Source organism: Poeciliopsis prolifica, unplaced genomic scaffold (assembly GCF_027474105.1).
Source record: "Poeciliopsis prolifica strain line A6 unplaced genomic scaffold, Auburn_PproV2 SCAFFOLD002, whole genome shotgun sequence".
Classification (NCBI taxonomy): Eukaryota; Metazoa; Chordata; class Actinopteri; order Cyprinodontiformes; family Poeciliidae; genus Poeciliopsis; species Poeciliopsis prolifica.
This window is the reverse complement of record NW_026562377.1, coordinates 16,221,518-16,236,287: the sequence shown is the minus strand read 5'-3', so window position 1 is coordinate 16,236,287 and position 14,770 is coordinate 16,221,518. Positions and strand designations below refer to the sequence as shown.

Here is a 14,770-nt window from a genome sequence, read left to right as displayed (position 1 = left end):
GTGCGTTGAGAACAACAAGTGTGTGTGACATCGTAAAGAGGCATTTACGTCTAGGATAAGTAATGCAGCATCACTGTCTCTGCGTGTGTGAATATGTTGGGTAATTTTATCATTTCACCAGGTCTATGCACAACTGCCAAATGAGCACAACTGTGTGTATATTTGCTATATGCTCCTTTTCCTGCATGGATGTAGGTGTGCCAATGAATAATGATGCATGGTGTCAGAATAATGAGACTCTGTGAATGCTTGCAGCAGTATGATGTCCCTGTATCTATGTGTGTGTAAAACACCAAAACTTATTTCACACCAACAACAGTCAGAGCGTAGATGTGCATGGCACTGCAAAGGGAATCTGAAAGGAATGATATTACGCAGGTCAAAGAACAACATAAAGCTTATACTATAATTAAGCTTGAGTGAAGTCCACAGAGCACACATGCTTGAAAATAACTATTTTTTTTGAGAAATCTGGTGCCTCTCTATTTTTCTTGGTTTGTTTTTTTTTTTAATTCAGTTTTTTTTTTTTTTTTTTTTTTTGCTAAACTGACTGAGAAATAAATAAAGCTCCAAACTTTAAAACTGAAATACTCAAGAACCAATGTGACAATGTAGATTAAACCCAGATATTATGACATTCTAAGGTCAGAAACACACACACACACAAATCTAATTCTCAATGTCTGTCTGTGTGCTTCTTGACACCAGCATAGTTTCTGGATTTGCCTCTCCTGAGTATGTGTCTCTCTCCTCACTGCGTGTGTTTCTTTGTGTACATCAGTAATATTCTTGGAAGTAAGCAGAATACAAACAGCGGGAATCCGTCGTGGTGACAACAGCATCCTCTGCCACAGGATGGCCAACGCTCTGACTGATGAGAGTGAGACAGGGCACTTCCTCCCTCTCTGTATTCTCCTGCTCATTTTCACTCGAGCCCTCACTTCTCTCCATTTATTTTTCGCCTGATTCAGTCCCTACCTCACACTCCAATCTTTATCTTTCAGGAGCTGACAGGCCGCACGTCCCCTTTCCCACCTTTGTTTTATTTTTTTCCCATTCCTTCTTCGTTTTAGCCATCAGGTTTGTCTTTCACTCTCAGGTTCAGGATAGTTTTTTTCTGTCTGGTTTCACTTACTTACGATCATTCTGTATCTCAACGGCTTCATAAGTACAGCCAAGGACAACACATTCAGACTATATACTGTATAAGATCTATATTAAATACAATAAATTGCTTCTGCACACAACACATTCCACAATCAATCTACATATAAAGTACAGAAGAGGATGAATACAGGTCAGATTTTGAAGAGACTCAATACATTTTCATGTGTTGTATCTCCGGTTTTCTCCTCAGGCTGTGACATGCTCCAACATATTTTACTGCTTCACTGCCAAAGTCAGTTTTCCCTCAAGTATATATTAAAATTGAGTAAGGGTGTGTGTGGAATGCCTGGTATTTTACTGCTGACTGTAAAATACAAAAAAAAAGAAAGAAAGAAACCAAATAAAACACAGAAAGCAACACCAGGATTTAATAAAGTTAATTAGAAAACATTGCTTTGATTGAATTGGTTCAGCAGGCACCAAGTTAGTCAACCCCGACTGATGAGTGAATATAGTCCAGTACTATAAACACATCCCGTATTTTTATTTATTTATTTATTTATTTATTTGCTTCACTTATCAATAAATAATAAACACATAAACTGATGAAGGAAATTAGGTTTAGATGTTATCACCACATTATTAAAACCAGGAAGAGTAGTGGTGAACCATCTCATCTACAGAAGAAATGCAGTTGACAACTGTCTTCAGTCCAACTGTAATCATATATTTATTTAGTGTGGTTTATTTTTACTTCTCTATGTGCTTTTTTTCCATAGGTCTTCAAAACGTTGCACATTTCCCTGGAAGTATAGTTGAAGCAAAATTAATAAACAAGGGATTTTTAATAATAGTTCCAGTCACCTAATACCACAACAAATGAAACTGCGCAACATATTGTACTCCTAATACACAATCACACAAGTCAATATTTGGATAAAGTTGCTGTTTAATTATTTACTAAAGGGATATTTATTTATTTATTGCATCGTAAATGCACAAACGCAATTCTTCCAAAAATGGCTTTTAATTCCTTTGTGACTGTTTACACAGAGATCTTTCTGTACTTCACCAGCTTTGACATTTAGTTCTAATTCCAATTTTGTCTTTAGGTTTCTTTCATTTGCCTTTTGGGATGTTGGAAACATGGTCACTGGATACAAAGTCTTGATACTAATAAATAATCTTTAAATACATTGAACTATTCACCAACCCTCTTTTCTTACTTATGCCACTTAAGAAAGGAGTATTTTTCAGTGGCAGAAGTATTTTATAGTTGAAGAACCATCTGTGATTGTTTTGTTTTGGTGAGTCCAAAATGATAGTGTCAGGATTTTCTAAAAAAAAACAAAAAAGTAGTGGATTAGGAAAAACCACTTCACAGGTTCTTTTAATCTGCGATCCTGACATTCACCATGTTGTCTTTGTGCTTTCTCATCCACAAATTCTTAATTTTTCCAACCAATTATCAGATTTTCAATGTTTTCTCTTCCCTCTCTTGACTCCATGTCTGATTAGTCACCTTCTTGTTTTTATCATTGCTGCATCACTCTCATCTCTTTCACTGCAGTATTGTCATTTCCAACAATCATTTTATTACTTTAAGTTCTTGTTTAGCTGTTAGTTTTCTACCGGATCCCTCCTTCAGCACCTTATCTACCTGTCCTCCTTTCTTTCCAGTTCTCCTGAGAAAGACCGGAAAAAATTTGTTCATGCTGACAGACATTTGAGAAATATCTTCCATTGAAACATTAATTCATGCTTTACCAAGTAAATGCACATATAAAGCAAACTAGAGTACACATACCTGAGAAGCCATCCCTCACTAACTTCTCATCTCTCCATCAATATACTTTTCTGCTCTTCCTCTCATTTTAGATTAGTTTCTGTGTCTCTGCTTATTAATTATCCGCAGTTCCTGCCATTAGCCTTATTCATCTTTCAGGAAGACTATTTCATTAAAATAGTGGGACGAGGTTCAAAAAATGTAGCATACAGTATTTGAATACAACCATGCATTGCTAAGTTGAGCAGCTGTCCTCTTTAATGCAACAGTAAGGATGTGCAGCAACAATTAAGCAGTTCAAGAGACATTTTGAATTTTTGAAGTTAAAAAGGGTAACAGTTTTTAGGGTAATTTTTAGGGTAATGTTTTATTGTAGTGAGTCTTTGCTGCATATTTGCAAATATCAACTACCTCCATTTTCACAAGAGATCAATATGTTAAACTTTCCAGTTTTTTTGTGTGACTCTTGAAGGATAAAAGGTGGACTGATGAGTTGCAGTAGATGGGACAATTCGATGGGCGGCAGTTTTAAGCAATGTACTGTTGTATTCCATGAAGACCAACATGTTCTCTTTAAATTGCTAAATCCATGTGACGGCCACATGCTGGAGCAACAAAAAAGTCCTGGGTTCAAATCCTGGCCTGGAGTCTTTCTGCATATTTGCATATGCACGGTCTCTCATGCATGCATGAGAGAAAACACTTCCTCCCATGGTCAAAGACATGACTGCTACGTTAACTTAGCTCTCTAAATTGGCCGTAAGTGTGAGTACATGGCTGTTTGTTCTTTGTCTTTGTGTTTCACTGTGGTGGACTGGCATCTTTCTACTCCAGCTCAGGGAACTATGACTAATACCTTCACAGAAGTTCACACAACAAAAAGTTTAAACCATTCCTTTAAGGAGAAGCAGAAGGAGCAAGAAGGTTTTGTCAACATAGAAACTATGTTGTATCATTTAGGATAAACAATAACGCACATAATCGGGATAAAACAGATTCATTCACAAACAAAGTTTTATGGAGACATAGACATGGAAAAAAAATAGATAACTTGCAGAGTGTTTCAGATTTTCTACTTTGAGGCATGTGGAGGTGCAGACAGAATGAAGAATGGTCCAACAGCTCATTGTGGCAATAATGATCCTAACGAAGCAAAGTATTCTTCAAAAATCAATAAACTACTTCAAGAATCACAAGCTGCAGCTTATGAGTGGTCTCCCAGAGTCATGAGTATTTTCACCTAAGAAAAATCTAATTAAAAAAATACTTTGCCAAAGCAACTATTTAAGTTACGCTCAAGCAGCAACAACATTATGACACAGAATGTAGCAGAAGTATGAAAAGCTGCTCTGCAACCTCGGAGACAAAGTCGGAGACAAGCATACCAGTTTCTTTAGAAGATTGAAAAGTGATTGATTAAAATACCCTACATCTTTACATGTTCCAGTTATTTTTATTTGTGTGACTCAAATGGAAAAAAAGATGAAAAATATCTTCAACCAACAAGCAGAACACAAATAAAACCTGCTTTACTTGATCTCTTTTTCATTACTGCTCTCGATTCCCTCCTTTTCAAAGGAAAGGGTCACTAGTACCAGAATGAAAATAATAAACATTTGATGCGTTTATGTTCACAACAACAAATGAAATATTATTAGGTGCTTAGACTGTACTTCCAACGACCAGAGAGTGCAGATTTATATCATGAGATTAATTGAAATTGCTCCATGAACTATCTACTTTGGTTGGATCTGAGAGTCAGTGTGTTATTTTGGCACATTATTATTTTAGTTTTCTTTCTTGGCTTTAGACTTTTTTTTTTAATTAGTTCCGTCAAACACCAAATCTCTGGTGCCATGACACTGCAGATAAGCAAATATAAAATGCATTTGATCCCCATGTGGCAGTGGGTTTTTTTTTTTTCTTAACTGTCAAAGCTTGATTAAAACCAAGCGGCAGTTTTTAAGCAATGTACTTCTACTTTGACTTTCGGACACAGAAATGCACAAAACCTCATTTGTGTTTTCCGTTTTCCTATAGAATTCTTCCAGGACATTTACAACTGAACGAGTTCTTATGAGAGAAAAATACTTGAGTTTGAAACTGAAAGTCAGTCACAGGTGCACACACCTAGAATCAATGCAGGACTCTGACTCAAGCCGAGTTTCAACAAACCAAAAGGTAGCAAAAGTAATAAGCAGTGGAGCTAAAGAAATCGGAGTGATTACCATGAGTACATTGATGAAATTACAAATGTTGAATCAAATGACTTCCCGTATCGAAAGGCCCTGTCCTTTCAAATTTTATTTGGACATGAACAAACTCTACACTCAAATCTATATCAGTCCGCTTAAACCAGTCAACATTGGGAGTTTAATTCCACCATACATCAGACCCATAAGAGTATTTTTTTTTAACATACAAGTATTTTTCTCTGAATATAAACACATATCAATATTTCTAATGAGCAAAATATTTGACCTTGTTAAGATTTGAAATACAGTTTTTGCAATGTTATGCATGCCTCATAGGAGAGACTTTCTTAGTCTTTATAAACAGATATTATTATATTAGTCTCCCATAGGAGAAATTTATCTTGAAAGCAGGGGCAAAACTGCAATACAACAATAAAAGCTCATGCAAAAGGACAGTAACCATGAATAAATACATGAAAACAGAAAAATACGTAGAAGTAAAGTGTCAGATTGGCAGAACATCCCCATTCACACACAATGCATCCTCTACATGCTACTGTTGGTCATCGTCTGGACCTCCTGTTACTCTGTCCAGACCCCGCCAGTCTGCCATTTATCAGGTTAAAGGAGAGTGGTACAATTGAATGTTTCAGATGTTATATTTGCTCAGGGGAACCTTGAACCTTCTCCCAGAGTTCATAAGAACATATTCTGACGCGAGCACATGTGACCCATCAGACAAGATGTTCTGAGCTTGCCTGATGGTAGCCTGCTCAAACAGGTGCTGTGGAGAAGATGGATCCGGAGTGTTGGTAATTTTACTTGCTATCTTCACCAGACTTTGAATTTGAGTTTTTAATTTAACAGTAAGATTTCCAAACCAACCAGTAATGCCATATCTAAGAACAGACTCGACAGTTGCCCTATAAAAGATAATTATTATTTTCGAAACGCCGCACAATCGAAGTCGTCTAAAAAAATAGAGAACCTTTGCACACACCTTTTGTCACATGTGCGCGCCAGCTCAGATCGCCATCTATGTACAAACCTAAATATTTTAAAGATGTGACCTGTTTGATGGAGCAGCCATGTATGGCTATGGGACTCCAGTCACTTATTGATTTAGGATCCAGAAATAACTCAACAGTTTTAGAGGTGTTTACCTGTAGCTTATGAGAGTCGCACCATAAAACAAACTTATCTACAGCAGCTTTATGACTGTCGGGATTGTCTGTTAAGAGACTCAGAATAACAGTATCATCTGAAAATGTTATTCGGCACTGACTGGGTTGAGAACTAACACATTCATTTGTGTACAAAATAGAAAGGTAAGGTGAACTGACACAACCTTTGGGGGCTCCTGGGCTACTTAAATAGCTGTAATAACATTAAAATCTTTTTTTTTTTGTCTAGAGAAAGAGGAATTCCTTTGAATGAACAGTGGGAGCAAAGCAGGCAAGTGAAATGCAGTAACAGTTGTCCTGTGGGTGAGTGCCAGACATCACTACGCTGACTGCTGTAGTATTGTGCTCCATCCTTACAGCAACCCAGCAGCAACACACTGTGGTAAGCTGTTAAAACGCACACAGTTGAAAAACCATTTTGTAAAATAATTCGTATTTCAACACTGTGCTGTGCAGAGCAGACTAACACAAATATTTTTACTCTCAAATGTATTGCCACATAGCCTACATAACCCAGAAGAAAACATATCACTTCACAGTAGGATATTGTTCGAATAGTAACAGGTGCACTACATAAATTATATCATCATACATTAACAGCTGCAGGACTTTGCACTATGACTAATAACAGCTCTGTCGGCACAGCTACAGTGTGTTTAGTCTTTTTCAGCCACCTTTTAATGCATTCATACTCTCTTGCTTCCCCAATGTTTAATTATACCTCCAAGGCCTGCGTTTTCCTGCTCTTATATAATCTCTCTGTTGTGTCAGTGATCTCATTCAGGATTCGGTGAAAAATCTATGCCGTATTTGACGCTTTTTTATGCGCGTGCTGCAGATACCCTGTGTGTTTGGTGTGTGTGTGAGGCCAGACAGAGGGATATTGAGCCAAATGGCTGATGTCACTATCTAAGGACAATGAGCAATACAAGGGTACTGACTACCGACACCAATAAACTTTTAAATCATAGGTCCATGTAAGTGCATTCAAATAAAAATCGATTACTAAATTGTTGAAGGACACAGGACAACTTTCATCTGACTTAGACTAATATTATAACAGCAGTTCAAAAACTCTTATATTGCCATATGTAAATTTTTTATATGGATACTGCATCGCTCCTGTTGTATATACATACATACAATATGTATGTATATTTTGTATGTAGGTATACATACAACATGTATATTGTATGTCTATTGCCACATACAATGTGCATGTTATGTGCCACATGTGTTTTTTTAATGTGGAAAATGCAAAAACATTGGAGTAAATGCATAGCAAACACGTAATAATATAGCGAGCATGCTCATTTTAAAACATCTCCATAGGAAGCTTTTCCCTACATAAAGGAAAAAAGTTAAAAGAAGAAAAGCTAGAACCATGCGGCATGCTAAATTGAAGAATGTCTGCATGGCATAGCAAGAGACTGGATGACATCATCACTGACAATACAGTTGATGTTTACACATGTTGACCAATGTTATCTAAGATAAAATGTTTTCAGAACAATGCTTAATTTATATAAATATGAGATTGATTTTAGGCATTCTAATTGTGTTTCATAAACTGTCTTCAAATTCTTAGAAAGACTAACTCTTCCACTCATAACCCTAATAACGTTCCCGCCACACTGTCGTCATCAGGGCACAACCAAGAAGATTCCTAAAACTCTCTCAACAGGCTATCCTTTCTCTCTTCCCTCTTCCTGTTTCTACCTTCCTACTTTCCACTCTTACATACTTCAAGGAGTATTTGTTCCTTCTTTCTTCCCTCCCAGCTCCACCTTCATGGTGTTGAGAGAGGGTAACACACTGGTGCCAGACTTTTTTCTCCCTTTTTGCTGTCTTCTTTCTCCACCCCTTCTGTGCGTTCTGCAAAGACTTTAAAATGAGCTTTAGGAAGCTGGCCTAATCCAAGGTGATTTATCTAAATGGGACGTGTGTGCGTACCTACACGGGTGTTTTTATTCATAGAGTGTGTGTTTGTGTGTACACAGGCATGTGGGTGGGAGTCTGTGGGTGGGTGTGGATGTGTGTTCAAGCCTTAACAAAAGCATTGTTCATAGATGTCTCTTGGGTGAAGTTGTCTCTTTCATCTGCCCACCCACACACACTCAGACACATACTGTACCACCAATGTTAAATGGGGTGTATTATGTTCATTTCTGGCTCCATATTCTAATTCCTGTATTGAATCAGCTGTATTGAATTATTTTTATATTACAGACTGTGTGAGTCGGCAAACAAATTAGAGTACTTTTCGAACCAAGACTTACTTAGAGTAGATATTCTGTAAAACTTTTACAATAATAAATATGAATATATTTTGAATTATCGAAAATTGTTCTTGATAATTACTAGGGTAATAACATTGTAATTATTAGAGATTAGATGAAAAACGTAAGCATTCTTTTATGTTCTTTACACCGTAATGAACGAATGAATATCCCAGAGGGAAAATCGCAATGTCCTTTTAAGCGTTTTGGTAAAATCTCCACACACACTGAAAAAGTCAACAGTATGTTGGATGAATTGCATCTTGAACCAATTATCACATAAAAGCATCTGAAGCACTAGGCTCATTGAAATTAAGCTTTTCATTACTATTTCAAAATATGATAATGTTTTGACAAAAACATCATTCATCATGACAATACATAAACAAAAAGAAAGAAAACAGGAGAAATGGGTCATTAAAAAAGCAATGGTGGGTTTGTAGCCAACATTGTAGTCTACACTGGCAGTCTAACTTCTTCAGAGGGTGATGATTAAATCCACTGACATTTAGCGTTTGCAGCTCCTTTACTTTGATTGTAGGGAAGAATAACTGCAAAGTGCCCAACCTGAGTCTGAGAATGCCTGCATTCGTAGTGCGTTCCCTGCAGGAGACCCGACAGCAGTCTTTATGAACACTTTGTTTTTTTGTCACTCAGACAGTTCAGACAGGTTTAAGAGTCTTAAAACCAGCTCAACCCTCCCCTACATCTGGCCATACTTTAATCCCCAGGACCATCATCCACTGGTGGATGCCAGAGCAACATTTACCTCAGCAAAAGCAATCCTTGTTCAGTTTCTGACCTCTTCCTTCCACCTCTCTTACATCACTTTGACTTGTTCCTCTATCTCTTAAGCTTTATTTGTACTGAAACAAAAAATGTGCCCCTTTTATCTTTTCTGTTGTGTTTTCCTTTTCTCTCCTCTCTTTGTAAATGTCCTCATTTTTTTTTTCTGTCCTCATAATTTTTCTCCCGTCTGCGTCAGTGCCATTGTGCCCCCTTTTCTCATATGTCTTTCATCTGTTTTTTTTTTCTTCTTCTTCTTCTCTCCAACTACCACCCCTCCCAGCTGCACCCCGTCTTATGCTCCCCCTTCCTAAGTAGTCTGTGGCTGTAATGTTGCAGAGGAGAACACGGTGTGTCAGCTTGAATCAGACAGATGAGCTGGGAGAGGAGTAAGAGGCTGAGAGCACTGCATTAATCTACACACATAGGCACAGAGACACACGCACACTCACCCTTCATCCTGCCTGAGGGGCTGGACATAGAGAAAGCATAAACACACACAAGGTCCCACTGTTTCAATAAATGACCAGTGTGACTCAGTGATAAAATCCTGATACACACAATCACACTCACTGTGAAACTACAGTCTTACTTTAGAAAGAAATGGTCTGAAAATTCAATAACAAATGAAAAATAGAAGACAAGTAGTTGTAATTGTCCTGCTATTGAAAGATTTAGTCAATCTTATTGTGATTTATGAAGTGCAGATTTTAATTATGTGGCTTTTATCGTTAAAATCTTTAAAACTGTGATCAATTTGGGGAAATTACTGCTGATAAACCACATATTCGCATTTTAGATATTACCAACATTAGGGATATGGATGTCATTATTTTAATGCTGCATTTGAACTGTTCTTTTTTCATAATGGAATAATTGTGTTAAAACATCAAAATAAAGAACTGGGTGGACAAGTTTGAATACATTTTTGGCATGTTCAAAATTATACAATTTTTGTATAATTTACAAAAATTATTTTCACAAAAGTTATTTTCACACATATAAATTATAATTATATGTGTGAAAATATAATAATAAAATAATAAAAATAATATGCAAAATGTCTCTTAATGGACTGGACAGAAACCACACACTTCTTGTAACCAGCAACAAGTTTATTTTATTTATGTTTTTTTACATACAATATTGGATTTGTATTAGACCAGTGAACTTGCAAAAACTGGGTGAGGTTGTTCAAGTGTGTTGGTTTCCCTGCACAGACTGCTCTTAACCACAAAATTTGTCCTGCCTTAACATATAAATAATTAATTATAATAATAAATAATTCTGTCAAGATATACAACTATTTGAGCCAAATTAATTGATTAAAACCCCAAGCTAATCTGACATTTAGTTGTATGATACTACAGCAATCAAGTATATTAAAACAGAGAAATACCTAAAACAACTCAGACACCCCTACATCATCATCCTGTTCTGAACCATAAATATGTCTGAAATTCCTCTCTAAAATGCTTGATAAGAATCTCCTCTTTCTCTTGACTGCTATGAGTTTGTATTTGACTGAAATGGCCCTTATGACCATTCACTGGCTATTACATGGTGCGACTAGACCAGAACGTGCAAAACGGTGACAAAACTAATGCTGGCTTTGGTTTTGTTAGCTTTTCAGAATCAGTTTCATCAAGAGCTGGAAGCTGTAGAGATACACAAATTATCTCTAGGTGTAAATTTATCCTAAAACTCAACATAAAAAAGTTTTGTACCTCCATTTTTGTGACATTCTAACTAAATAAAGGAGTCAAAATGAAAAAACAAAAACTATGAATAATGCTGTCAACCTTTTTTTTTTATCAAACACCTTCAAATTGTGTTTCTAAGGCCGAAAGACACAGTTCTAAGGTAAATATTCTAATACACCATGTCTCACTCTCATTTTTTTATTGGAAAATAAGATTCAACAATATTATGCCTCATGCCAGCAACTTGGTCTTTCATTAACACTTGGACTCCTGTAGCTTCCTTGCAGTGCACTTAAATGCACACACACACACACACACACCTCAACACAGTGATGGAAAGCCCACCTAATGTGACACCCCACTGTGAACTGTCACCCTCCGGTGGATATGTCTTTTTTATGGTCTGTAATAAAAGGGCCAGCCAGTCTTCACTGTCCTCAGAGTTTAGTCTCGTGTTTGACGGTCGGCGTGAGAAGAGAGCTGCACAACTGTTCAGAAATCCTTAAGATCATAACGAAGAACTGGTAGATATCAGAGACCAAATAACCCTTTTTGATAGGCTGAAGAAGAAGAAAAAAAACAGTTATTAAACTGGCAGAATTCTAAGAAAAAGCTTAACTGCCTCCTTATTTGTTCTTTCTAAAAATCAACGTCTCATAAACAGAACGGAGCTCTCCAGGCTAATGTATTGCACTTTGTGTAGGCATGTGACCGACACATCTACGCCCCCCTCATTAGCCGAGGCTATAATGCAGCCTTATTTAAAAATACACAGTGGGATTCCAGGAGAGCAGTGAAATCTGAGAGCCATGAATTATAAATACAACAGCCAGAGTGGAAAAGCAGACATCCACAATGTGCATAACTTGATGTATGTGTTTATTTGTTCCACACACCCTACCATATGTGATTCACCAGTGACAGAAACTATATAAAAAATATCTACTCTTCAAAAAAAAAAAAAAAAAAAAGCAGAGAGAAGGTCTATGAATCCAAACATACAAAACATGTAAACCTGGCTGGAATGTAGCACTGCTACAAAGCACATAGAAACAACCTGTACAATGTCATTTTAAGTGTGAAAGGTCTAAAATAATAAGAAGTATAGCAAAAGATGTTAACATTCCAAACACTTGAAAAAATACATCTCACAGACAGATATCTAACACTATCTAAATATTATATAAATATTTAAAACTGCATGCTCCACACAGATCGCCAGTCCACAGATTTGTGTTATACTGCATCCTGTCTGCACTCAAACAACACAATATTTATATTCAGTTACTTCAAGTCTTTAATTTATACAACTGCCCTTTCATAGTAATCTACATGATTGTCTGTATTCCTAAAACATTTCTCAACAAATGGCAAAAAAGCACCTAATAAACAAATAACCAGTCATGTGCCATACAATTTTTTTACAAACCAATAGCAGCGCTACACCAGAGCAAAGGTTTACTGATAGCATTTTCCTGTTATTATTACAAAAGTATCACCCCTGGCATAATTAAAAAACTGCAGAAGCCCCAGCTCAGATGTAATAAAAAAAAATTTTCAGGGGCTCATGGACCAAGCAAGTGGATGTTTTAAGTTGTTTAAAAAGCCTGAAAAGGAACAATATATGCAGTAAGCTTCCAGCAATGTTGAAATAAAATCACAAACCTAAGAACAGAAGATTGTCATCGTCTCAGTTTTGTTCACATTTTCATTGGCTGTCATACACTGAATGTAGGTCAACACACCACTCACATCAGCTGATTTGAGCTGGATTTATAAGTGCTGACAGATTCATGTAAAAGCACCAACAGGACCTTCCCTAACAGGTGTTTATAAATTCAGCTTGAAATATGCAACTCCTGTTGTGTACAATCATTGATCAGCAGTCAGAAATGTTATTCTGGCAGGATATACCAACATCATAAAGCATTATATACTAGGCTGATGATATAAAGACAACAATATTCAGGAATAATGAAACCAACTAGGAGATTTATGTTGACAAAATTTCTCCAAGCACTGCAGTTGTCTACAGGAAGTCAGGAAACGGTGGGAATGTCAAATATTTATGGAAAGAGATGTTTTTGTGTTGCAATTATGTGCCATCAATGTTGCTCTTTGGAAAACAAAAACAGTAATTAAACTTTCCCTAACAGAACCAAATTTGAATAAAGCATAGCTGGTTTGCTAAAGCAAGAGGGTGCAGCGGTCACGTCGGCACACGTTTGAGTCCTTAAAGGAACTTCTTGTGTACATGTTACGACAAACTAGTTCAAAACACTGTTTTGTTTGTGATGAGTACAGTTATTTTTTTTACATTTCCAGAGGAAAGGAAGAGGAGCTGTTGGATATCAAGTGAAAATATGCAAACATTAGCCAATCTTTTCAACCGGAAACAACCACGATTAGAGCAGAAAATAAACGACACCAACTGCAGGTGGAAACAAAAACAAAAAAAATCAACCAGATCTTCAAACTCTTCTGTAAACAAACACCTCATTATAGTCAACCACTTTACATGCAAAATGTAGTTTTATTATTTATTTATCATCCTAGGAGCTAGTTGGTTAGGCTTACATAAAAACATTCATATGGATCAGCTGCACATAACCATACGAAATCATGTCTCCACGTCCCAGCACTGTATATTTAGGAGCTTAGCGGTGATGAATAGTAAAAGCAGAAGCAGTGCAGCGTGGTGAGCAGACCCCCAGCCTGTGGAAACAGGCCTCAGTGGATGACAGGCCTAACGAGCTAAATATAGCCTTCTGGGTTATCTCCTCTGTGGGCGCAGCGAGTCCGTTGTTGCTTCACATTATTTACGTGTCTGTGCATGCGCCATCTCTTTTTCTCTCTTTTGGTTCACGCACCCCCACACTCACACACAGCTATCTCTTTCTCTTGCTCTCTGTGTTGAATTCTCTCCATTTCATTCATCTGCAGAATATTTTATTCCTCCCTCCATCCTCTCAGTCCCCTGGTATCTCTTTCTTATACTTTCCCTCTCGTTCTTTCTCTGCATTTTTCCCTCTCACTCCTTCCTTGCGTATATCATAGTCATCTCAGTCAGTTTCCTCTATTCCTTTTTATCTCTTCTTTTCTTTGTACCCTTCTCTCTGTCCCTCAGAAGCTCCCTTTTTTATGTCTGACACTGTCGTTTTTTTGTTTTGTTTTGTTTTCTCTGCAGCTATCTTTCCCTTTGAGCTCCTCTCTTCTCTCTCATTTTCTTTCCCTCCCTCTCATTTTGAAGCCATGCCTATGAAGTAGCAGAGCAGTGTGTTAACCATCCAGTGCACCACAGTGCACCCTTGTTCAAGTAATACAGCCTGGGGTTCTAAACGTCTGCCATGCTAACCTACATGAATATGTCATCAACATCTGCAGCTCCATGACCTCTTGCCATGAGGCGCTATTACAGTCCTCCAATGAACCTAAAGATGCAGCATTTACCAGCAGAGCACTGGTCACATTGGCCGAGACCTTTAATATATTATCATAAACAGTTTGACCTGATGACAGCGGGCAACCATTACAACGTGAAAACAGAGAAATGGGATTTTTCTTCATTGCATAATTACGGATGCAGAAGATTTACAGTGCAGAAGGTGGATGTTTGTCTAGACCACTTGTTCCACATAGTAATTCGGCAAAACCCTGCGCTAAAATAGAGAGTACCGAAGACACAGGGATGTCTTCCTGTGCTTCACAGGAACTGTTATTTCCTGCTTTT

The 14,770-nt window shown here is 37.2% G+C and overlaps 1 protein-coding gene across 3 annotated transcripts in view; it reads right to left on the bottom strand.

Moving 5' to 3' along the window:
* Window positions 1-14,770, bottom strand: part of tle2b (TLE family member 2, transcriptional corepressor b) — a 79,052-nt gene that overhangs the window by 47,288 nt on the left and 16,994 nt on the right. The gene's annotated exons all lie outside the window — the stretch shown is intronic.